The sequence below is a fragment of the Podarcis gaigeae genome (genome assembly GCF_964106915.1).
Source record: "Podarcis gaigeae genome assembly, chromosome: 3".
Taxonomy (NCBI): domain Eukaryota; kingdom Metazoa; phylum Chordata; class Lepidosauria; order Squamata; family Lacertidae; genus Podarcis; species Podarcis gaigeae.
Genome location: NC_139680.1, coordinates 20187063 through 20212183, shown reverse-complemented (window position 1 = coordinate 20212183; position 25121 = coordinate 20187063). Strand labels below are relative to the sequence as shown.

Sequence of the window (25121 nt, the reverse complement as noted above, 5' to 3'; positions counted from 1 at the left end):
CCTAGCTAGAAGGTTATGCTGCACTTGAGAACCCAGAAGCTATACTGAGTTGTTAGGGTCTGTTATCACATTGATAAAAAGAAAATAGGTGATGTTTGGTTCTGGCAGCTCTGCTAAAAGTTTTGTGTCTTCACATCTGAGAAAGATATTTACTGTGTGAAGATGCACTGATCCCTCTGAGGAAATGGGTAAGAAGAAAAGCCCTAGAACAGCAGTCCTTAAATATATTTCCACTGCAGCTCAGAAAGGTTCAAAATTCTGAAATGCTGCAAAAATGGAAGGGGCCTTCCATCAGATAGCAGGCATGTGAATGATAACTTGTCTCAACAGGAGTCACCTTGGATGCAAAAGTTTTAGATGTATTGATAGGAAGGACTTCCTAGACAGCATGTTTGAGGAATTTGATCTGGGGGGGATTCTGATAGGAGCCAAAATGATCCTTGTCTTCAGGACTAATATGACAATCAGAACTGGGAAATCAGATATTCCAGCACAGTTCTTGACTATAACAAAATGCATTCTAAAATGTGTATTTGGGGTGAAAATACATTTACAAATGCATATCTTGAGAGCAAATTTGTGAGTGCCCGGCCCCTTCATGAGGAATTTTGTGGGTATCCAGGGACCCAGAGAATTGGCACCTATAATCTTGATCAAATGTCCTTCTTTTACCTGGCCTTTCAAGGCCACAAAAATTTCATCTCTAAGATCAATGCCTTGTATACTGCTGTCTCCAGCCTGTGGGGGCCACTTGGTGAGCAATTCAAAGTAAGATTGATTTCATCTATCTGCTGCAATTGTCCTGGAGCCATCAGTAACAGTAATGTCAGTGTTTGGACCTTGGATCTTCTACATGAAAAACATGACCTGTAGTCCACTCCCTCATTGATTTTATATGATTTTGCTGTTGCTTCATTTAGTTCGTAGCTACCCTGAGGGTGGGACGCAGGTGGCGCTGTGGGTTAAACCACAGAGCCTAGGACTTGCTGATCAGAAGGTTGGTGGTTCGAATCCCTGTGACGGGGTGAGCTCCCGTTGCCCGGTCCCTGCTCTTGCCAACCTAGCAGTTCGAAAGCACGTCAAAGTGCAAATAGATAAATAGGTACCGCTCTGGCGGGAAGGTAAACAGCGTTTCTGTGTGCTGCTCTGGTTCACCAGAAGCGGCTTAGTCATGCTGGCCACATGACCCGGAAGCTGTATGCCGGCTCCCTCAGTCAATAAAGTGAGATGAGTGCCGCACCCCCAGAGTCGGTCACGACTGCACCTAATGGTCAGGGGTCCCTTTACCTTTACCTTACCCTGAGGGCAGGGGTGCTAACTTGAATAAAATATAGGGGGCAAGTAAGCCCCACCCCACATAATCAATCATATGACGTGGTGCACGCACACCATTTGAATGGCAATGCCCATCAACCTTGGGGGGCAGCCCCCTAAAGTATTTTCTGTGGGGGGCGAAGACCCCTCAGCCCCTAAGAGTTGTCTCCTATGCCTGAGGGCTCCATGGAGCCATGTTTTGTGCCATTTGATTTTAAACATAGACAAACAATCTCCATAGGCAGTGAGAGATGGAGCAACAAGTTGAATGAAAAACAAATTGATCTTTAACCAGCTTGCTTTTAAAGCACTCACTTTTTTTTTTAACATGCCCTCAGAATTTAGGAAGAGTGTTGGAACCTAATAAAATCAATGTGGGCTGTTTAATAGGGGTTTAATAAAGCCATTATACAAATCTATGGTGCAGTCAGGGCCAGCATGTCTGAGGCAAAGATGGCACCCCCATTGTGATGTAAAAGAAGAATTAACATATGGTACTTTGCACCTAGGCACAACAGGGTTTCTCCTTAACTACCTTTAAAATTTACTTCAGCATGACAATACATTGCAAAAACATATGGTAAGTGTCACCCTTAACTAATTCTTTTTCACGTCTATTGTTTTTGCACCACAACCTTAATGTTCTTTTAATGTCTATTTTTTCTTGCGGATGGCTAGTCTGATTGTTTTATTGACAGCTTCATTATGTTTAGAGCCTATTGTTTACTTTTATCCTCCCACTAATTTAGGGCCTGACTCAAATAACTTCAAAGAGAGCTGGAGTCTTTTAAGAAAATTTTGAAGTTCATTTGGCAGGGTAAACTCCTTGAGAATATTGGCAAACTCCCTATTCAAACACAAGTTAGATGACAAAGAGGGTTTACCTACTTCTTCCACTTGTATTTTCATGTAGTATTAGGCAATAAAGTTATCAGCTATAACAAATTGGTTTACTTTAGAAAAGTAGGGAAGTTTTTTTCTGCTGAACAAGAGAAATTTGCTCATCCATTATTAAGTTTCCTACAGAATGACAATAAGAGAATAGATATTGAAAATTGTAATGTATCCTCTGTTATAAGTATTTTATTGGTGCAATATAAGTTTAAACACAAATTGAGCCCTCGTTTTTGTCTTCTGTTATAAGCAAATCCCTCTCAGGAATATATTGGCAAATATAGTATATGTGCAATTTCTTAAAGCTTGGTCCCTTAATAATTGATAATCGAACAATATCACTTCGAGAAGTGGTGAAAAGCAGGGTGGAAATTGACTTTCTCTGTTCCAATATTTTCTAACATAGGATACTTTGTGCACCCTCAAGAAATATTAAATATATCATCATATTTGGGGACGACAGAATTCCAGAGCATGCCTACCTCTGATAAGATGAAAAGTTTACTAGGCGAAATATATTTATTATTTTAAAAACTAAATAAGGCAGAACCTTGTTGTTGTTTAGTCATTTAGTCATGTCCGACTCTTCGTGACCCCATGGACCAGAGCACACCAGGCACTCCTGTCTTCCACTGCCTCCTGCAGTTTGGTCAGACTCATGTTTGTAGCTTCGAGAACACCGTCCTACCATCTCGTCCTCTGTTGTCCCCTTCTCCTTGTGCCATCCATCTTTCCCAACATCAGGGTCTTTTCCAGGGAGTCTTCTCTTCTCATGAGGTGGACAAAGTATTGGAGCCTCAGCTTCAGGATCTGTCCTTCCAGTGAGCACTCAGGGCTAATTTCCTTAAGAATGGATAGGTTTGATCTTCTTGCAGTCCATGGGACTCTCAAGAGTCTCCTCCAGCACCAGAATTCAAAAGCACCAATTCTTCGGCTATCAGCCTTCTTTATGGTCCAGCTCTCACTTCCATACATCACTACTGGGAACTATATCTATTAACTATATCTAGAGGCAAAAATGGAAAAGAGACATTGGGACTAATTTCTCCTTATAAGACTGGTCTTGCAGCCTTATATATATACTATATGTAAAGCCAGACAGTCACAGCTCATCTGCTTACGATTGCTGACATCATATTTGACCCAAATTCTCCAACAGAGTTTTGTTCTTTTCAATGATAAAAGCTGGCTCTATACAGAAACTGCCCCTGTCAGTCTGTCAGAGGTGACTTGTGGGCTGCTGTAGAAGATAACTCAGGAGTCATAAACCAGGAGCAAGAAGTTGAGGCAGGAAACTAAAGCTGAGGAACAAGCCAGGAAATCAAAGCTGAGGAACCAGTTAGGAGACAGAGTTAAAAGACAAGCAGAAGCTAGAACGAGAAGGCAACCAAGAAGTATGGAAGATGAGCAAAGGGCAGAGCTGAAGATCACATGAGAGCATACCAGAAGCAGGCCAGTTACTCAAGAACATCCCAGCACAAACATGAAGGCTTTTATAGCCCTTTCCCCCCCCCCTGAAGGCCATTACTTCTTATTTTTGTTGTCGTTGTCTCAGGAGCTCAAGGTGGCATACGTGGTCCCCCCCCCTCCATTTTAGGTCACCTACTTAGTTTCATGGTTGAGTGGGGATTTGAGACAAACAAGTGAAGTCAAGGTCTAGTTGAACATAATATATTTCTTTAAGCTGTATATGCAAGAATTTTAAACTATACCAAAATGCAATCTATAGCTGATAGCCAATAGAACATGCAATAATACATGGGTAGGCAAACTAAGGCCTGGGGGCTGGATCTGGCCCAAAAGCCTTCTAAATCCAGCCCACAGACGGTCCAGGAATCAGCATGTTTTTACATGAGTAGAATATGTGCTTACGAGAAGACGGTCAAACTTGACTATCTAGAGGAAGTAAAAGTCGTAACAAGGTTTCCGTAGGTTTCCGTGTGGTGGAGTCTCCTTCTTTGGAGGTCTTTAAGCAGAGGCTTGACAACCATATATCAGGAGTGCTCTGGTGGTGTTTCCTGCTTGGCAGAGGGTTGGACTTGATGGCCCTTGTGGACTCTTCCAACTCTATGATTCTATGATTCTATAATTCTATGATTCTATTTAAAATGCATCTCTGGGTTATTTGTGGGGCATAGGAATTTTCATCCCCCCCCCAAAAAAAATATAGTCCCCCCCACACAAGGTCTGAGGGACAGTGAACTGGCATTCTGCTGAAAAAGTTTGCTGACCCCTGCAATAATAGCTGAATAATCTTGTGTGGCTTTCCAACATTTACATGCAACACATGGTGTATTATCTCACATGAACAAAGTTGTTTGTGTCCAAAGTCTTGAAACACGTTGATTACAAAAGCTGCATTCCAAATGGCTTGTCAAAAGTGTTTTGACTCCGTCTTCTTCAGTGGCATCTATTTGGAGAGTTCCTGCTTGTGTGTGAACTTAGATCTTCTTAAAAAATACAAAAAAGAGGCTTTTATTAAGCTAAAAACCTATAATTCTCCACTTTTCCATTTAAACCTCAATACAATTTTGGGCTTACCACATAGCGTATAATGCTGCTGTAGGTTCAATATGGAAGACATAAGTTTAAATTATTCATCAATGCAGCAAGCCCCTATGAAAATATTCACTCTAATTATAATGTAACATAGAATGTAACAATCTAACCACCACACCACACTGGCTCTCAATGGACAGTTGGGATGGATGGGGCCAGGCCAGATCCTGGAAATATGATATTGCACAAACAGATGTTCCTGTGTACAGTTCTGCAGCTCATCATATGGGACATCCTTACACAGATCCCAAGGTTGTCCATTTTTGCCCAGGCAGCTCCTAAGAGACTAAGTAAGTTATGTTGTATTTTTCAGTAAACAGCCTACAGTGGTACCTCGAGTTAAGTACTTAATTCGTTCCGGAGGTCCGTTCTTAACCTGAAACTGTTCTTAACCTGAAGCACCACTTTAGCTAATGGGACCTCCTGCTGCCACTGCGCCGCCGGAGCACGATTTCTGTTCTTATCCTGAAGCAAAGTTCTTAACCTGAAGCACTATTTCTGGGTTAACGGAGTCTGTAACCTGAAACGTATGTAACCTGAAGCGTATGTAACCACTGTACTTGATCAGATGTATGCAGTGGACTGAGAAAGTGGTAAATATATATGTTGAAAGGGATGTCATTCCCCCCCCCCCAATGTTAACATTCAGACATGTGAATGCAGACAATCTCAGAATATTCTGGTTCCTGCACTGGGGATTGGGAGAAAGGTACTCAGCTGAACCTCATTTAAACTTCAGCAGATTATCATTTAAAAAAATATTTCTAGACTACCAACTGAAAGGATCTGAAAAATCCGATTTTAAGCGAAGTTAATAATGTGAATCCAACAGTCTTCTTTAAAGTTTATAGTTCAGTAGGTTTCACTACTAGGAAGATCTGCAAGGCAATGGTCCATAATGATCCTCACTTAGGAAAGTATCATCATTTCTATTTCTTCCTTTATCTAGCACCTCAAGCATATTCCGCAGAGGTTTTCTGTGCTGTGTCTGAAATATTCATGAAAATACCTCCAAGATGTTTGGGAAACAAGGGGAAAATACATTAACCTTCAAAGTAATTTATGTGCTTTTCAGGTTACTGATTTATTAAGACACTTTGTGCACCTGTTCCAGTCATTAGTGATAGATTGTTCCATAGTAAGCCCTCACTCCATCTTAGTTAAATTACTTTTGCTGGTTGGATGGATTATTGGGTTACTCCACAACAGCCTTCTCATTTGCTGACTGCTATTTAGAAACACGTGATATATATCAGACTTCACAAGCCAGAGTTAAACTAATAAACTGTCCTGGTGACAATTCTGCAATTTGTGTGTCTTACTGGGGAATTCCCGAAGGGGGAGCCATGCTAGTCTGTTACATATGAACTACATAAACTTCTGTGGACTAGAACCCACTTCATTAGGTATATCTGAGTACCCTACCATCCGCTTCATCCTGCAACTGATCATGCAAGTATAGTGTCCAGATCAAGGGAAGTAATAGTACCACTTTATGGCACTGTGGGTTAAACCACAGAGCCTAGGGCACTCTATGGTGCTGTGGGTTAAACCACAGAGCCTAGGACTTGCCAATCAGAAGGTCGACGGTTCGAATCCCCATGACGGGGTGAGCTCCCGTTGCTCAGTCCCTGCTCCTGCCCACCTAGCAGTTCGAAAGCACGTCAAAGTGCAAGTAGATAAATAGGTACTGCTCCAGCAGGAAGGTAAACGGTGTTTCCGTGCACTGCTCTGGTTTGCCAGAAGCAGCTTAGTCATGCTGGCCACATGACCCGGAAGCTGTACGCCGGCTCCTTCGGCCAATAAAGTGAGATGAGCGCCACAACCCCAGAGTCGGCCACAACTAGACCTAATGGTCAGGGTCCCTTTACCTTTATCTTATTCTGCCTTAGTCTGACCACGCTTGGAATACTGTGTCCAGTTCCAGGCACCACAATTTAAGAAGGATTTTGACAAGCTGGAACGTGTACAGAGGAGGGCAACCAAGATGATCAATGGTCTGGAAACTAAGTCTTATGAAGAGCACTTGAGGGAGCTGAGTTTGTTTAGCCTGAAAACGAGGAGTGTGAGAGGGAGATGGGATAGCCATCTTCAAGTATCTCAGGGGTTGTCACATGGAGAAGGGAGGGTGCTTGTTTTCTCCTGCTCTGGAGGAGGGTAGGACTCGAACCAATGGCTTCAAGTTGCAAGAAAAGAGATTCCGACTAAACATTCGGAAAAACTTTCTGACAGTAAGAGATGTTCAGCAGTGGAACAGATTCCCACGAGACGTAGTGGACTCTCCTTCCTTGGAGGTTTTTAAGCAGAGGTTGGATGGCCATCTCTTGTGGATGCTTTAGCTGAGATTCCTGCACTGCAGGGGCTGGACTAGATGACCCTTGGGGCCCTTCCAACTCTAAGATTCTATTATTCTATGTTACAAATGCTTTGTTGTTCGTAAGTTTAAGTAATCTTTGACTTCTAGTCACCAGTGAAGACAACAGTTCATAACCAATGTAGGATGCCAGTGGCAGCACCATAGTTCAGTGCCATAGCAAATGCTTTGGATGTATAAAGACCATCAGCAAAAAGATATTTTAGATAGGGCTGAAAATATGCTGGCTTGAGACCCTGGGTCATCATGGCCAGTCAGACCATTAAAATATTATCTAGATGTACCTCTGTGTCAGTAGAAGGCAACTTCATGCACCCATGTTCCTCACACAGGCCAGGAACATTCAGACAACTGTAATGTTCAGGTAATGGTTCCTAATTCTACTGATAATCAAGCTACCTGAAACTTTCATCACATGGTGATTTACTGGTAGATTTAAACATAAAATAAAAAGTGTTAACTATTAGTAGGAAGAACATTTCTGCATAATAGCATAATCATATTATGAATGGGTTAATAATAATAATAATAATAATAATAATAATAATATCACCTGAATACCCTCATGGAATCATAGCATCATAGGCTTTAGTCGTAACCCCACTTTTGTAGGAAAAAGTGGTTTGGGCTGCAGACGTGTTCTCTTTGCTTCAAGTACTTCTCACACACATTATAAGGACTAAGGGCACTGTTTCCCCATGACGTTAGCTTCGACAAATCAGTGAATATAGCATCAGCATAAGTAGAGTCCAGTCACAGAGGTCCAGGGCCTTTTTTTCAGCCAGAACTCACCGGAACTCAGTTCCTGCACCTCTCAGGTGGGCGCTGAGGGAACGAGGGAGCTGTTTGGGCACCTCTTTTTCTGGAAAAATATCACTGCATAGGTCTTTCCCAAATTACTGGTGTTGCACCAGATGGGAAGGTACTAACCAAACAATAAACATCCAGTGATGCAGTCATGATATGAAAACACACACCACACACACAAAAAACTTCTTCAAATCTATTTCCCATGCACTAACCTGCTTAATCTCACATTAAAATATAAATAAGCAAACAACACACTATTAATTCCATTGGCATTTGCTGGAGATAAGGAATATGGTCTTCAGCTCACAGATCTACTATTTTAAATGTATGCACACACTCACCCAAATGTCAGCTGTTTTAGTTGCAGCATCCCAGGAAAGGTAGCATGGGTTGCACAGAATAAGTAAAGGAATTCTTTGACTCATGTCAGGGAAGGAGGAGAGGGAGAAGGGTGTGCTGTGCTTCTCTTTGTGTCAGCCACATTAACTCTTCATATTATTATCTTCCCATTCCTATGATGAAAAGAGAAAGAATATAACTTTATTTTCAGTGTGGTTTTCTATCGCTTGCTCTTTGCGAACGGTGCAGGAAATATCAACGTGCAATTGGTGGTTTGCTGAGTTCTGTTTGCTGCAGCAACAAACAACTAGCCAAAGGTTATTATGTGAATGCACACGCCTTTTTCAATTTCACTGTCCCTCTCTCTCTCTCTCTCTCTCTCTCTCCCACCCCCGGCAATTCTATTCTATTCTTAAAGCTACTCTTCTGGCAAAAGAAAGAAAAAAAGAAAAAAGAAACGAAGGGAGAAATATGCTTCCCATGTCTATAGATAAACTCTTTAATCTGTCATGCCTGAAGGTAAAAAAAAGGAGAGAAAAAATAAACTCAGACTGAACAGCTTACTCTAGAGTTAGTTTTGCTGATGCAGCTTTTCTGGTTGTCCATACTGAGCAGAAACTCGGGGAAATAGCAACACATCATTCTTACCGTCAGGTAAAACAAGTGCTTACTGCTAATCCTTGGCTCTTTTGGTTTATACTGCATCTAAAGTTAAGAGAGGGACGCAGGTGGCGCTGTGGGTTAAAGCCTCAGCGCCTAGGACTTGCCGATCGAAAGGTCGGCGGTTCGAATCCCTGCGGCGGGGTGCGCTCCCGCTGCTCGGTCCCAGTGCCTGCCAACCTAGCAGTTCGAAAGCACCTCCGGGTGCAAGTAGATAAATAGGGACCGCTTTCTAGCGGGAAGGTAAACGGCGTTTCCGTGTGCGGCTCTGGCTCGCCAGAGCAGCGATGTCACGCTGGCCACGTGACCCGGAAGTGTCTCCGGACAGCGCTGGCCCCTGGCCTCTTGAGTGAGATGGGCGCACAACCCCAGAGTCTGTCAAGGCTGGCCCGTACGGGCAGGGGTACCTTTACCTTAAAGTTAAGAGGTTCTTGTTTTTCTGCTTCCTACCTCTATTCAGGGACGCGGGTGGCGCTGTGGGTTAAACCACAGAGCCTAGGACTTGCCGATCAGAAGGTTGGCAGTTTGAATCCCCGCAACGGGGTGAGCTCCTGTTGCTCGGTCCCTGCTCCTGCCAACCTAGCAGTTCAAAAGCACGTCAAAGTGCAAGTAGATAAATAGCTACCGCTCTGTCGGGAAGGTAAACGGCGTTTCCGTGCACTGCTCTGGTTCGCCAGAAGCAGCTTAGTCATGCTGGCCACATGACCCGGAAGCTGTACGCCGACTCCCTCAGCCAATAAAGCGAGATGAGCGTCGCAACCCCAGAGTCGGCCACGACTGGACCTAATGGTCAGGGGTCCCTTTACCCTTTACTTTACCTCTATTCAGTGGAGATCATGCCCCATGCAACCCAGAATCTAACCATCTAACATTACAAGTCAAGAGCCTTGTTTAAAAGGCATGCAAAAACAAAATCATGACAAGAGGTGAACACAAACTGACCAGTCCTCTGGTTCCCTGGATTTCTGGTTTTGTGTAAATGTTCGGTCAAAATGCATGCCTGATGAGATGACCAGATGAGATGCTAAAGAGACAGACAACCATTTCTTCATGTAGCAGCGTGCCCACTAAAGGAAGCTACCAGTTGGCAACCAAATTATTATCAGCCTGTACACTGCTTTCAAAGTAAGTCGTTTCTTATCCTTCTACCCCTAATTTGGAATGGGCTATCCTCAGACTTGCCTCTCCTACCTTGTCAACTTTCAAATCAGTCTATTGAATCATTTTCTTTTATTCATAAGCCACAGAATCCACTTTTTCCCCCTGCCTCCTGCCCTCCCTGCTGATTTTCCATTATAATGGCAGACTCACCCACAGGTGTGGCCTTATAAGAAGAGCCCTGCTGGTTTATACCAAAGGCACCCCAATACCTTTTCCACAATCTACTGGGGAAGAACTTCCTTGGATGGAAGGGAGGGGATTGGGGTGACTACGGTTTTGAGCTTGGACAGCAAGACCACCTGAATATTGTAGACCCCTGTGGGAAAAAAGGAGGGGCGTGGAGAAGTCATACTTAATGGATGAAAAGCCAATAAACTACACCGTTATTAAGAGAACCAATGCCCTTTGTTGATCAAGGTTGTGAAAGTAACTGTGATGTATTCTGTCTTGTGACATATTCTCTAGACTACCAGAGGCTATTCGTGTGAGCAGACTGAGACAAAAGAGAGGGAGAAAATTAAAAAGCAAGTGAGTAAGCATGAGAGCAAGCATGTTTTAAAAAATTCAATTCTCAGAAAGTTGGACTCAGAGCGGCGAGGAGAGAGTTACACATAGCACAATCGTATTTCCTACCCACCGCCAGCAGGGATTTGCAGAGGAGAAGGAAAACCACCACACCTGCAACTTATGCCAGCCCCAGTGAAAGGAGGAGGGCAGGGTGACCAGGCTCAGATCAGGCCTGGTGCTGTTTCACTATGGCAGCGAGATGAGCTTGGGATCCAATGGATCCTGGACCAGCTCAGTCTGGAATTAGAGAGAAATGGAAAGTGAATTGTTGTAGCTTTAAGGATGTGGATGTTAGGATTCATTCCCCATGTTGCAGTCATGGGATTGTTTTTATCACATGACGGTGTATGTTTTCATTCCACATTGTAGGAAGTGACAGAGACAAGATGTTTTTATTACTCTGTTTCCATGATATAGGACATTTGTCCTTTTGTTCTTTCTCTCCTTGCTGTCTGATGCTGAAGAGGAAGGAGCTCAGTTACGATGCTCCACGTGTGTATATGTAAATAAACATAGTTTAGCCATAAAGCTGCGCTACTGAGACTGTATGCTGACTGTCTTAACTCTGCTGATTCTGAAGTGTGCTGTTGCCTCTTCATATCAGTCGCTGTGATGTTCGGGCTGGAGAAAGCTTTTAAATCTCCCGACCGACCAGAAGGGAGAGAACATGCCAGTCAGGCATGTGTCTCTACCGGATTCCTACTCGTGTGTAGGACCTCCTGGCAGTGGGTAGTGTTTCTGACTGATTTCTGTATCCTCATGCTATCCTTATCCAAGAAGAAGAAGAAGAAGAAGAAGAAGAAGAAGAAGAGGAGGAGGAGGAGGAGGAGGAGGAGGAGAAGGAGAAGGAATTTGGATTTGATATCCCGCTTTATCACTACCCGGAGGAGTCTCAAAGTGGATAACATTCTCCTTTCCCTTCCTCCCCCACAACAAACACTCTGTGGGGTGAGTGGGGCTGAGAGACTTCAGAGAAGTATGACTAGCCCAAGGTCACCCAGCAGCTGCATGTGGAAGAGCGGAGACGCGAACCCGGTTCCCCAGATTACGAGTCTATCACTCTTAACCACTACACCACACTGGTTCTCCATGATAGTTCAGAATGGGGGGTCCCCTCTACAGCTATGTTCATTCCCCCCCCCCCATTCAAAGAAAGATTAAACCAACTCCAGGTTTCAGGAGGTCTTTGTCAGTGGCTCCATCATCTCCTTCTTCCACTACTGCTCAATAGCCTTTCCTCTCCCTCTGGGCCCAGTGAGACTCACTGTCCAGGGAGAGAGATGAGCAGCAGTAGCAACAGCTCTGCTTTTTTCTTTCTCTTGCACTTTCTCGTTCACCTAGGAGGGCAGGCAAAGAAGCAGCAATAAGAAGGAAAATGAACATCAGGCCTGCAGGGTTCAGGGATTGCCAATGGACACACACACACACCCGTAGAGGAACGGGTCTTGGATGCCGACCAATAATGCCAACCCTTGACTCAGCCCCTGGCCCTGCTTCAGAAGTCCAGCTGGTGATGCAGAGTTGCGAGTGGAAATTTTGCAGGGCATTAACTAGGCACTTGGTATTTTCAAATATGTACTCATTTCTGCACTGCTTTTAATAAGAAATTATGAGCAGAAGCCCATGACAAAATGGAATATGTCAATGTGCCAAAATAGAAAACAAAACGCAAGAAGAACAGGATGGAGAACGTGCCTGGCATTTACAGCTGGGTAGGAAAGGTCTAAAGTTTGAGTATGCAACTGTAAAATAGGCTTGGCATTTCTTCTAGGGAGTCTTGGGTATGAGAACTTTTATCTGAGGAGGTATTCTGGCACATCAATAGAAAATGGCCATCAAAGTAAATGTTGCAACACTGTCTACAAGATGTTCATAATGGAAAATTCATGTCAGTCCTGGAGGTCTGAGGTAGCCCAACCTTTGAGAGGGCATAGAGAGGACGAAAATGCTGCAAACTCCATTTCTCACCTTCCCCCAAATATATTCTGGGCTGGAAAAGTTTTGAGATACTGCCGGGTTCAGGAAGCAGACCAAAATGGGAGAAATGGTTTGTGCACTCTTGGATTACGTCCAGAGCTTGTGATTTGAGGATCCAATCCCCGCTTGGGGAATAAAGACACGTGGACATGGTATATAAGGTTAATGGGCAAGGAAAGGCCACAACTTTATTGATTACAGCATGTGAGAAGGTATTGGCTTAGGCATTGGACCACGAAAGGTTTGACTCCACTCACTCAGAGAGGGGTAAGTCTGAAGAGGGGTTAACCACCAGTTGGGGGAGCCTGTTGATGCCAATACAACTATAAGCTCTCCCCTGATATCACCTAAGGTTGTGCCATGGCCCCCAGCCGCACAGGCATCGGACAGGATCCACAACCGCCAGATTCCTTTAACAGAATACCCAAAATTGAAGGGGTAGGTGATGGTCACACCTTGCCCTTCCAAACACCAACAACACATTCCAATGCCTAACCGCCACCCGAGCCCTGCGTGACGTGGGAATCGTCTCCCACTCACAGTACCTCCCCTCCAGAAGGAGGAGAGGCCTTCTTGCACAAATGCTTTCCATACACTTCCATTACTCCAATTTGCCCGTGGGGGCTCCAGAATGACCATTTCTGAGTTCATCATTACTTGTAGTCCAGACTCTTTTTAAACCACAGTAGGTCTGAAATAGGGCAGCATGACGGTCCTGCTCTTGTACCATCTTCAAGCTGCACTGCTGGCAAAAGATCAAGTGCAACAGGGCACTCCAAAACTCTCATTTTCAAAACTTCAATTGACAGGGGCAGTAGTGGTGGCTTTGTGGTTTTGCTCTTCTCTTTAATTAAGTCCCACTTTGCACAGATTGTAGTCCTTTCTTTCTGCTTGGGGAAATGGACAGAAGTTGGATATTACTCCAACACTGTAGAACCTGATTCAAAAGGAAAATTCAGATCAGCCAGGTGGCTGTCTTTCTTTCTGTTGGGCATTTTGGGAGCCTCCGAGACATATTGCCCTGAAACAACAAGTATGGATTGTATCAAAATGCGGAAATGAAATAAAATGCCTCTTGATATCCTAACGTTATAAAACAAACATTCTTCTAGCTAGATTCCAAAACTGAGTTTGGTGCATTTTTGTTGTTGGGTAGGGGGGAGGCATTGTACCATTTGGTAGGAAGAAAGGCATATCACACACTTATTGCCTTTCTCTCAGTCGAAGCACCATAACAACAAGGAGTTCACTCAGAGAATGTGCTCTGTGTCACTCTGAAATGTTTACCTCGTCAATTTAATTGAAGATGCGTGATTTTCATAACCTCTGGGAATTAGAAATTCTTGATGAGATCAGTTGGAACATACAGATGCTAGCAGTTCCTGAAAATTGACTCGCTTGTATCCATGGGCTTTGGGGAGGGGAGAGGTTTTCTAGCAGTCCTATATGGAATGTTGATGTTTCAATTTAGGACTTGGCTCAGTAGTGGATCATAGAATATGTGGAATTGTTCAGAAAAGAAAAGGATGTACCTAATTTGTACATCCTTATTCTAGTACCTTGGACTGGGGAAAAATTAAAAGTCAGTGTTGAAAGCAGTCACAGTTACAGGAATAGGGTGAGACCTCAAAAACACACATTCTGGTGTCAAAGACCATGGAGGACAAGGGAAACCAGAAAGGGGGTGCTGGGAATGCAATATCACAATCTTTTCTCAGTAGGACAGAAAAGAATCCTCATTTATTTCAAGGGCATTACTTCCAAGTAAAACATACAAATAACAGCCAATTGTGTTTTATTCTGTAAAGGCATCACACTTGGGAATGACATAATCTGGATGTGGAGAAAGGGCATTTGGGCTATGTCTGTGTATTGTGCTCTTCCTTCAAAAAATGTCTGAATTACTCTTAGTGAAACTAAGAGAGTGTGCCCCTGCTAGGCTTAGGTAAAGGTGAAGAACCCCTGACAGTTAAGTCCAGTCACGAACGACTCTGGGGTTGCAGCACTCATCTCGCTGTACTGGCCGAGGGAGCTGGTGTTTGTCTGCAGACAGTTTACGGGTCATGTGGCCACCATGACTAAGCCGCTTCTGCCAAAACCAGAGCAGCACACGGAAATGCCATTTACCTTCCTGCTGGAGCAGTACCTATTTATCTACTTGCACTTTGACATGCTTTCGAACTGCTAGGCTGGGAGCTGGGACCGAACAATGGTAGCTCACCCTGTCATGGGGATTCGAACTGCAGACCTTCTGATCGGCAAGCCCTAGTCTCTGTGGTTTTAGACAACTGCTAGCCTTAGACCTCCTCTAAACCCTACCCCTTCTGCCCATCTGATGGCAGCCCTGTGCACATGGATAGACTTCTGCCTGTTGAATGCATTTTGTGCTAGCAGAGTGTATTTTAGCCATCACGGGCTTCAAGGTGCAGAGGCAGGGGCATAGTAACCTATGATCAATAGCACAGTAAATCCAGGATTTGGCTTGCACAGTAAATGGAGAACTAAATATGACCACATAGGTGGTTGGATTTGCCAACATCTCTGTAACTTCAAGCAGGGCCGTCTTACCCATAGGTGCTAGGGGTGTGAGGCACCCGGGTGCCGGGCTCTCAGGAGCGCCAGGCCGAGAGTCCGGGGCCTGAGATTTGAATCTGAGGAAGAGCCTGCCCATTGGTCGAAGCGCCATGGTGGGCTCTTCTGCTGCGGGCAGCTCTGCGCCACGAGTTCAGGGGCAACCGAGCCAGCGAGATGCTGAGGCAGCCAACCAGCTCCACCCTCCTGTGCACCTAGGACTGGGAGGGTGCACCTAGGGCAACCTGGGAGGGGGGCGCCAGGTGGATCTTTGCACCTCGGTGCCACATATGCGTAAGACAGCCCTGACTTCAAGACTTGATTTAGAGCTACATTTTCCTGAGCTTATGCATAAACCTGGTCCCACTTTGTATTTTCAGAAAGAACTAGTGTCATTGATCTTCCTGGCAAAAAACAAAAATATTTCTTTTAAGCTTAGATCTTAGTAAGCAAACAGTGAGAAAGGTCTACGTGAAGCTTCCTTGACACTAGACAAACTTCCATGCACACAGGAAAATATACACCAAAACTTTTGGGCTAAAGTGTCATGGTGAAATTTCTTCTTCCAAGAAGGTCTCTCTATGGAAATGCAGGGTGTTTGGATTTTGACTCAGTAACTCCAACTTAGTATTCATGATGGTTTCTCTGACAAATGGGGTTATTATCAGCATATGCTGTAAACATAAATCAGATGGATATCAATAAAATTGCATTTTATTTTATTTTTTGTTCTGGCCTTGTTTATGGGTTCTTTCTCTCTTTCTAAGTAACCCATAAATACTTGGAATGCATTGAGGAAGCATGCCACTCAGGTTATTTGCTTTCTCTGGTAAAAGAGAACTAGCACCGATCATTTTTTCACAATGGTTGTCAGCAACAAAAGTGTCCTATTGATTAGACCTTTGCTGCTTTACATCCCTGAATGCCTTGCATCACTTTGCCTCCAGAAAAAACCAACAACTCTGAAAGCACTTTATTCAATAAGTTGATGCATGTAGCTGGTAAAGTCAGTGGCATCTTGAAAAGTGATTTGTTGGAATTAAAGAGACGTTTTGAAAGTATACCTGAAGGAGCATCTCCACCCCTATCATTCAGCCTGAACAATGAGGTCCAGCTCCGAGGGCCTTCTGGTGGTTCCTTCACTGCGAGAAGTGAGGCTACAGGGAACCAGGCAGAGGGCCTTCTCGGTAGTGGTACCTGCCCTGGGGAATGCCCTCCCATCAGATGTCAAGGAAATCAACAACTATCTGACTTTTAGAAGACATCTGAAGGCACCCCTGTTTAGGGAATTTTTTAATGTTTGGTGTCTTGTTGTGTTTTTAATATTCTGTTGGGAGCTGCCCAGAGTGGCTGGCGAGGCCTGGCCAGATGGGCAGTAAGTAATAAATAATAATAATAATTTCATTGTTGAGTGATGATCAAGGAGTGGGTGGAGAAGGAGGGTACCACCACCCTTATCAGAGGGCATTGCAATGTGGTAGTTGAAACACAGAGGCTGCCAAGTCACCAACATGTCAGCCCCAGCATATTATCTGAAGGCACTCAAGGCCTGCTGAAGCTAAGCAGTGGTAGTCAAATCCAAAGGTGAGCAGAAAAATGAATTTTGTATTCATTTCTACATACCATATGGGCCAGTGTTTCCCAAATTTGGGTCTCTTCTTGTTTTGGACTATAATGCCCATCATCCCTAGCTAGCAAGATAGGTGATCAGGGATTATGGGAACTGCAGTTCAAAACAGCTGGAGACCAAAGTTTGGGGCAAAAACTGGCCTAGATGGTGTGTAAAAAATAGCCTACTGTACAAATATAAAATTCAGTTTTTTGCCCACCTTAGGATTTGGCTACCACTGGCATATGGGACACGGGTGGCGCTGTGGTCTAAACCACAGAGCCTAGGGCTTGCCAATCAGAAGGTTGGCGGTTCGAATCCCTGCGACAAGGTGAGCTCCCGCTGCTCGGTCCCAGCTCCAGCCCACCTACCAGTTCAAAAACACGTCAAGTGCAAGTAAATAAATAGGTCATTTCCTTGCGCTGCTCTGGTTCACCAGAAGCGGCTTAGTCATGCTGGCCACATGACTCGGAAGCTGGCTGCAGACAAACACCAGCTCCCTCGACCTGTAGAGAGAGATGAGCGCTGCAACCCCAGAGTCGTCCATGACTGGAACTAATGGTCAGGGGTACCTTTACCTTTACCACTGGCATATGCCCCTCAGAAAGTTGCCAGGAGGCAATGTGATCACCATTGGGCTAAAAAGGATTCTCCCCCACCTCTGAGCTATGCAGTAGGGCAGGCTTTCTCAACCTCAGCCTTCCAGATGTTTTGAGACTACAATTCCCAGCATCCCTGGCCACTAGTCCTGCTAGCTAGGGGTCATGGGAGTTGTAGGCCAAAAACATCTGGAGGGCCGAGGGTGAGGAAGCCTGTAGTAGGGGACATGGATGGATTCACTACTGAATTTTGTCTTTCAAAGAAAACAATTTGCAGGAAGAATTTAGAGGCTCCTACTTGGGGAAAATGGCTAAAGATGGTTTAAGGAAGCAGAAGTCATTTTGCTAAGATGATCAACTTTTATTGGGGGGGGGGGGAGTAGGGAATACACACATCCTGACAGTAACTTATTCTGTTTGCCTGAGCTCTGCAGTCCCCGTGAGCTGCCGTGCGGCTGAAGAAATATGGGGCAGCCGAAATGCGAAACAAAATATGAACCCATTAAACATGCCGTTCAAGCTAAAATTTTCTTAAAGAGGACACCAAATAAATCAATAGCTTGTAGGTTCTTGTACCATGTAAGAATAAATGACATTTCAGCAAAAATTGCAGCCTTGCAACCAAGTCATTTCATGCTTCAGAACTTTTTGCTGTCTCAGAGACCAGAAAGGTCTGGACCTGAGCACTTGAATTTGAAATGTTTAGAAATACAAGTAAATGAGTAAGTGTAGATCGCAGCCTAGCTCAGCACTCCATTTCGCAAAACTGTTAATAGAGTGTTTTGCTCGTATGTCTGAGGCAGCATTATGTTATGAAGCTTGAAACGTACTGAAGCATGTTTCAGATGGGACTTGCGCTTGCGATGGGAAATCGGCTTGCTTTTCCTCTTAGCTTGTGTGCGCTCTCTCTCTCTCTCTGAAAAACAGCAGTTAACTTACAGGTTGTTGTGTGGCTTGGGGAAATAACTACTAGGCTAAAGCACAGGGTTTTTTTTATTTTAGGAATTGTGCAGTGTGGGACACTCTGGTTTAGTATTCCAGCCAGCCAGCCCACCAACCACACTCTTTTTCAGAATATTCCATTCCATTGCCCCTCCAACATATGTTTTCAGATTGTAATTAATGAACATGCTGCCCACTTCAGGAGAGGGTGTTTTTGTTTTATTTTGCTATCCCTTAGGATTTTTTCCCCCTTTAATATTTTTTGTTACCCCAGCAAACTTTGGAAACCTTATCCTCCTGCAGCTATGCTGACCCCTCACTCTTGTTTCTCAGCGGCCTTGTTTTGACTACATGCCTGTTGGCGCTTACAGTCTGAGTTAGCTGTTGGAAGGAAAGAAGAATTATCAGTAAAGGCATGCAGAAAAGGGAAGGGATGTGTTATTTGCAACATTCTCAGGATTAAAAAGCTGTGTTCCTACAGACACAACAGGAAATACGTCCCACTGAACTCAGCGGGATTCACCTTTGAGTAGGCATGCATAGGACTGTGCAGAATTTGAAAGTCTTTTAAAAAATCATATTCTTCCTGGCTGTTGTTGCTATTTCTCTTTGGTGTACCTTGCATATACCTTTACAATACCGTTAATTTTGCTATTTTGTAATGACTTAGCAACCCACAAAAGCACAAAGAGTTTAAGAAATTCAGATACAAGTTGAAAACCGTAATAGGTGCCCAGAAAGTTTTGGAAAAAATGTTGTATCGGATTGTTGACTGAGATAGGAAATGACATTAAAGTTTTTGCTATGTGAGATGTTAGTTATATACAGGCTTAAAATATGGGGACCCATTATATTTTACCTTCTTCCTTTTTGTACATTGGGCAATATGGGCCTGAAACCCACTAGGATTGTGATAATTTACAGTCCTTTGAGCTCATAAATTCTCTGCAAACATATTACAGCCTTCCTTTTCGCATCAAAGTAGCTGATGTATGTTGGTCACCTTGGGCTAAAAGAAACAGGGAACATTCAGTTTTCCTTTGCACTACACAAGGGGCAGTTTAATAGTGTGGCAGGCTTTAAAGTCTGCTTCTGGATTGGATGATGCTACTTAATACTAAGGTGTTTTTGGTTTGTTTGTTTTAAAGCAAATAAAGGAGGAAAGAGGGGCGCGGGTGGCGCTGTGGGTTAAACCACAGAGCCTAGGACTTGCTGATCAGAAGGTCGGCGGTTTGAATCCCCGCAACGGGGTGAGCTCCTGTTGTTCGGTCCCTGCTCCTGCCAACCCAGCAGTTCGAAAGCACATCAAAGTGCAAGTAGATAAATAGGTACCACTCCGGCGGGAAGGTAAACGGCGTTTCCATGTGCTGCTCTGGTTCACCAGAAGCGGCTTAGTCATGCTGGCCACATGACCCAGAAGCTATCTGCAGACAAACGGCAGCTCCCTCGGCCTATAGAGTGAGATGAGCGCGCAACCCCAGAGTCGGTCACGACTGGACCTAATGGTCAGGGGTCCCTTTACCTTTACGTTTAAAGGAGAAAAGACTTGCAGCATTAGAAATCCCATACAGTTTACTCAGAGGTATGCCTTCATTTATTTAATGCATGTTAGAATTAAAAATGTATGCACCTACCATAGAAGAAAAGTGGAAAACCTATGGACCTTTTGAAGTTGTTGCACTCCATTGCAAATCATTCTCAGCCAACATGTCCAATGGTCAGGGATGATGGGAATTGTAGTCCAGTACAGCTGGTCAAGAACTGAAGCGCTGGGCATGCTTTTCGCACAGAGGCTCCAGGCAGGATCAGGAAGTGAAATATGTTCAAGGGTGGCCAGGGATCAATCACACAGAACAGAGGAAAGCAAGAATTAGGGATATGTGATTATTTGGTCCGAGAAAGCATGCATTCAAGAAGAGGAAGATGTGAGAGCATCTCCCTAGAAAGATCCATTTTTAAGGTTCTGTGCTGTCAGAGATTCTATAATTTATTCTAGGTGGAGATGGTAAAGTCCATGTTTCTTATATTGGACCGGCATCTTAAATCCTTGTTTTAAATTTAACGCAGTGCTGGCCATTGCCAGATCTGGTTCCTAAATAACTTTACTGGGCCTAAGGTTGTTCACTAAGCATTAACCAAATGGTGGCAAAAATATTTTCATACAGCCTGACTTTTAAGAGAGTGACTTTGTGTATTTATCATATAGAGCTTATTGCATTGGCGAAAGAGCAACATTCCTCTTGAGGGAATAGTTCAGGAAGCACATTATATTCCACACACAAACACAAACACAAACACACACACACACACATTGATATCATACTATCTGAGCCAATACATGGCCAATATGAAACACTTATTTTTAGGTGATACTGTTTTTAAATTACAATCTAACAATTGGAGTGGAAGAGATCACTCAAATCCTCAGTTTAGTATCTCAGACCCTCCAAGTGTCCCTGTTTTCCAGGCACAGTTCCTGATTTAGAGAAGCTGTCCCAGTTTCTGATTTAATCCCAGGTTGTCCCACTTTTCTTTAGGATGTCCCGATTTTCATTGGAGAAATGTTGGAGGGTAATTGAATTAGCCAATGCCCAAGCCATCTGAAGGTAGCCCTGTATAAGGAAGCTTTTTAATTTTTAATGTTTTATTATGTCTTTATCTATGTTGGAAGCTGCCCAGAGTGGCTAGGGCAACCCAGACAGATGTGTGGGGTGTAAATTGTAAAATTATCATTATGGAAAGGGATGTCCCTATTTTCATCAGAGAAACGTTGGAGGGTATGGTATCAGAGTAGGCCCAACAATACAGACACTGCCCATAACTTTTATCTCCTCAAAAGTCCAAAAACCAATTAATGCATGTATTTGTTTATTTTAATTACTCCCCCATGTCATGATACAGTGGCCTTTCTGTGACTTACGTATGCCCATTCAGTGTTTGGCCTAAAAGTCACATGATGATGCCTACAGAAAGATTACTCTAGAGAATAGCAAAACTAGGATTTGCTTTAGATGAAAAAATAATCCACTCTGGTTCTTTCGCCACACTCCTTTCCCCCTCTTGGCTCGGTAAAATATTACTTCAGTAGGACTTTGTCAATCCAAGTCATATTAAAGACCCCCATGCGAATTTCTCAAATCTGATGAATTAGTAAGGAAGTGAGCAAACGTGTAGGGTGACATTTAGCTTAACAATGCAGATTCCGCTTCAATTATTTATAACCCTTTGCACTTGTCAATGCACAGCACATAGGTTTTGAAAAAATAATGAAGCTGAGCATTATTATTATTTCTCATTTCAGTGGCTCTCCTGTTAAACCTTTGCGACAAGTGAGGGAGAGAATGCCATTTTTAGTCACATTATAAAGTGGGAGGATTAGTTAAATGTAGATTAGCAAGTTGAGTTGGAGCAGCATATTTAAAATTGTTCCATTAACTTTTGGATCTGTGGTGTCAGCGCCTTTCACACAAACCATTTGGTGCAGCATTTCTCCCCAACCCCACTTTGGACCCCCACACATTTGTCCTGGGTAGTTGAAAAAGGCCTTTGCAGAAAGTCAATGTGGAGGTAGGTTCATGTGAACCGTTTTTGTTTTGTCTCCAGTGAGAGCTGACCAGCACATTGACTGAGTTAGGCGAAGGGACCCTGAACTAGTCTGATTCAGTCATCACCTAAAAGTGTGTGCCCTGAACGTAGGGAGGAGAAGGGGTGAATCCAATGTCCACACACTAGATGGCTTCATTTCAGACATCCTCACATCAAGAGGGGATGTCTGAAAGGGGATTCTAGGGGTGTTCAGGCTTAAAATGTCTCTGTCTAGAACACCACCTGCAGGGTTCTAAAGAGCTCCGGGTGTCTGATTTTTGCTTGAGCAATTGGGATTTATTTATTTTTTTTAAAAAAAAAACTTTAACCAAGCTTTCAACTTTTAAAAATACCGTATCTTTCCTTGTATAACACGCCCCCGCTATATAAGACGACCCCTATTTTGGGAGATTCAAATTTAAGAAAATGGGGGGGAGATGGCCCAGAGTTGTGAGTTGTTGAGCTTTTTTTGGGTGGGATGCTGAAAATCACTAACCAGATTGAAAATGCTTTAAATCGCTCACACCACCAAATTCAACAAGCGTGTGCCCGCTCACCAACAGCAGCAACAGCCAATCCAAAGCAACCTTTTCCGCAGCAACCAATCACCCACCCAATTGCCACGGACAAGCTCCTGCTTGGGGCTGCAACCCATCACACACACCCCCCAATGCACTATCCATGTATAAGACGCGCCCCAATTTTGAACATTATTTTACAGTAAAAAAAAAAAACCTCGTCTTATACACGGAAAAGTATGGTACCTTCAGCTGTTGTGCTTAACAAGGCGTGTTCTCATTAAAGGAGAGCACGTGTTGCGGCTGGGGCCAGGCAAAGCACCCTGTAGTTGCCAGGCAGGACCAAAGGAAGGGGCCTGGCGAGGATTGGTGGTGGTGTTGCTGAGGCAATTTGTATGTTGCCTATTTGGGGGTTGGATCAGAGGATATTTAAGTAAGGCCCACAGCAAGCTGCTTTCTCTTTCACTGTGGGCATCGGATCACCCTCCCACCCTCCCTTGTTTGGGCTTGTTCTTTGACCTTGCTATGCCTGTCATGGGGTCATCCGCCTTGGTGCGGGGGCCTGGTAGGAATTTTTCCATTTGGCTGATTAGTGTGTGCCATTTGGTTTTTGCCTACTGCGTAGCAAATCGTCACAACTTGTAAAGTTGGCGGTTAGGCATTGGTTTAAATTGGTTGGTGGAGGGGTACGGATTGGCTGTGCCTGCCCCTCCAGTGCTGCTGCTGCACGGGAATTCCATTAAAGGAATTCAGGGGCTTACCATCCTTTCGTCCAAATCCCTGGAATCGGGTTTGGGCCGTGTAAGCCCCTAGGAGCATGCGGGGAGAAGCTGAGGGTCTGTGTCGCAGCTCCAGTTATCCTTGATCTTGTTCCTCCACACTGGCTTTCACTGGAATCCGGGAGTCAGTGCTGTCCCCCAAGGCGGAGGGGACAGATAGTCATAACCAATGCCTAAGCAACCACTCACAATATGTATGTTTAATAAAGTTGTGGCCAAAATTATGCCAAAAATCTTAAACAAAAATTATGAGTGATGTGTGAGTTATTGGGGTAGGGGTGTTTTGGGGGACCTCAACACGCAACAGCAACAGCAGCAGACCAGAATCTCTTTGGTACTTCATGTGCAACATTTTTGACAGCATCACTCCTTGAAAAACCCATGCAAAAGACACGGACTGAAATAAACATGGATACATATGAAAACGAAAGGCTATTTGGGACCAAAAAGTGCAGAAAAACAGAGTGGCAGAATGCTCTGTGACTTTGTGGAGACCCTGATTTGGCACAGGGTAGAGGGATTGACATAATGCTTTTACTTTTTTTGGGGGGGGAGACCAATAAATCATCCTGATTCTCCTTGTTCTTTGGACTCCATGCAGTCCACTCCCTTATTGCCAAATAAGCAATTGGGGGCGGCGAGGACAAGGGAGGTTGAGTCAGGGTTCGTACATCAAGCTATTATGTTTAAAAATAGACTGAGTACTGTATAGCTTGTAAAAATAAAAAAATAGTCAGTTGGTGATGATAATAGCTATCACTGGGCTAAAACCTGTACTCCGATTTCTCAAAAGAGTTCTTCACCTCTAAAGGGGGTTTCTGCTTTTCCACCTCATTGTCAGAGCACTTTAGAATTAATTGAATGTTGGAGGGTGTGGGGTCGAGTTTAACTTACTTACTTACTTACTTACTTACTTACTTACTTACTTATTGCCTTCCACATACATGTCTCAAGAAGATGTTCAAAATACAATAAAAACGACTAGAAAGCAGGTAAAGGGAACTCAGAGAATAGCAGGAGACAAAATTAAAAACAATGCAAAGCAGGAACCCACAGGAGAAAACTATTCATCCGCATGGGAAAACCATTTTATGGTTGCATGGTGGACACGGGTGGTATGTGTGTGTGGTTTCTTTTCAATAAATATTTCTCCAGAACTCTGTAGCCTTCCTAGCTTCCCATGCTTCCTGGTCTGAAAAAGAAAACAAACAACATTGGATGTGTTCCCTCATGATGTCTTCCACTGAAGCATAGGATGCTGGGGACACTTGACTACTGAGATTGGTGTGCTTGCTGATTTTGTTTCGAAGGGAAGTCTCTCCTTTTACCTTAAACAGTAAAAAGACTTTTTACACACGGGGAAATGACTAATAGTGAACAGATTTAAGACACACAGCAGACAGACTTCCAGATTTCCTGTACTTATAGGAAAGCCCGCCTGAGGATGCCACAGGGTTTTCAAGAAAGGCAAGCACCCAGAAAGGCTGCAGATCACTCCCTGACTGCCTTGAAAAATAGGTGAAGCACAAAAAACCCTCTTCCCAGCACCACCAAGAAGTTCACTGAGCTGTTTTCTTTCCTTTAATCATTTTCAAATGCAACTTCTTCTTTTTCTCATTAATTGATGGAGAACGGTTGAGGGAGGGTGTGCGTGGGTAAAACCTTTGGCGCAGTGTTACTAATTGCTATCTGCTAACAAACTACTGTCTACTCACCTGTAAAACAAATGTCAGGAGCAGCTGCTGGTCTCCTCAGCAACAGCAAGGCCCTCAGTTGACACCAGCCTTTGCTATCCTTAACAAAAAAGTCTGGTATGCCAGGTAGCAGCTGGTAACTGAGTATAGTCATCATTTTGTTTTCCCA

The 25121-nt window shown here is 43.9% G+C and overlaps 1 long non-coding RNA gene across 3 annotated transcripts in view; it reads left to right on the top strand.

Annotated features, from left to right (window-relative positions):
* Window positions 1-1808: 1808 nt before the first annotated feature.
* The window catches only part of LOC310840731, a 39601-nt gene continuing 16288 nt past the window's right edge, over window positions 1809-25121 (top strand). Inside the window, exons 1-2 of one of the 3 annotated variants that reach the window (XR_014562056.1) lie at window positions 1809-1894; window positions 9896-10075. This is a non-coding gene — a long non-coding RNA (uncharacterized lncRNA). Of the gene's footprint in view, window positions 1895-5306; window positions 5477-9895; window positions 10076-25121 lie in introns of those variants that run through there. The other 2 variants (XR_014562057.1, XR_014562058.1) reach the window with 2 other exon arrangements.